This window comes from Galeopterus variegatus, unplaced genomic scaffold, assembly GCF_000696425.1.
Source record: "Galeopterus variegatus unplaced genomic scaffold, G_variegatus-3.0.2 Scaffold4855, whole genome shotgun sequence".
Taxonomy (NCBI): domain Eukaryota; kingdom Metazoa; phylum Chordata; class Mammalia; order Dermoptera; family Cynocephalidae; genus Galeopterus; species Galeopterus variegatus.
In genome coordinates, this window is record NW_007730966.1 from 33,955 (window position 1) to 34,887 (window position 933).

Below are 933 nucleotides of genomic sequence, written 5' to 3' on the forward strand. Positions count from 1 at the left end.
TTGTTTTGCTAGCCAGTACAGGGAATAAGCCCCGAACAGCTAATTCTTTTTATTCTGGCCTACTGCTGTTACTTTGTAAGGTATTTTCATGTTTGGAGGTAGTGTTTAAATATTCAACCACTTACTGAAACAGAATCTGTTTTCTACAAGGCAAGGAAGCTTTTGTGCTCCTTGTTCTGCGGGCGACTCTTGGTACTGGGAAAATTCCACCACTGAGTAGGGAGCACTGCTTTATCTCAGGTGGGGGAAGAAAGGACAGTGGACACAAATCATTTCCAGTATCACAATGGCAATATTGTTATCATGTGTGTGCAGCCCCTGATTTTCCAGAATCCAGAATTCTGTCTGCCGTATCATTATTCCTGAGTATACGTGTTGCTATGCTAGTGAAATGCAGTTAGCAGCACCCACTTCGAAGCAATGCTAGGAAGCTCCCAGCCCTCCTGGGTAAATGTGTTGTCCTCACTTTACTGTGCAGGAGAATGATCCCCTGAAAAGGTAAATGATTGGCCTTCGGTTATGTTCTGGAGCAACGTGGGCAACAACTTTTTTTTTTAAATGAATGCAAGACTAGTCAGGGTGCAAAGCCATTAGTACCTAGTGTAGTATCTTACATTCAGGAGGTGTTTTAATAAGTACTTAATGAATGAATGAAAAAAGTCAATCACGTCTGTGTCCTGACTTAGGACTTTTTACCAGACCCAGCAGCTTCTCCTGTCCTAGATGACTCAGTCGTTTCAACAGATGAATCTTTGTAATGTCGTTCAATGAGAGCGCGTGTTTATAACTTTTCTTTTGGTCTTTGACAAAGGGTAAAAATGTGATTTTAAAAATGTACAGGGGCCGGCCCAGTGGTGCACTGGATAGTGCATCGCTTGGGAAGCGTGGCGGCGCTCCCACCCGAGGGTTCGGATCCCACATACAGACCGGTTC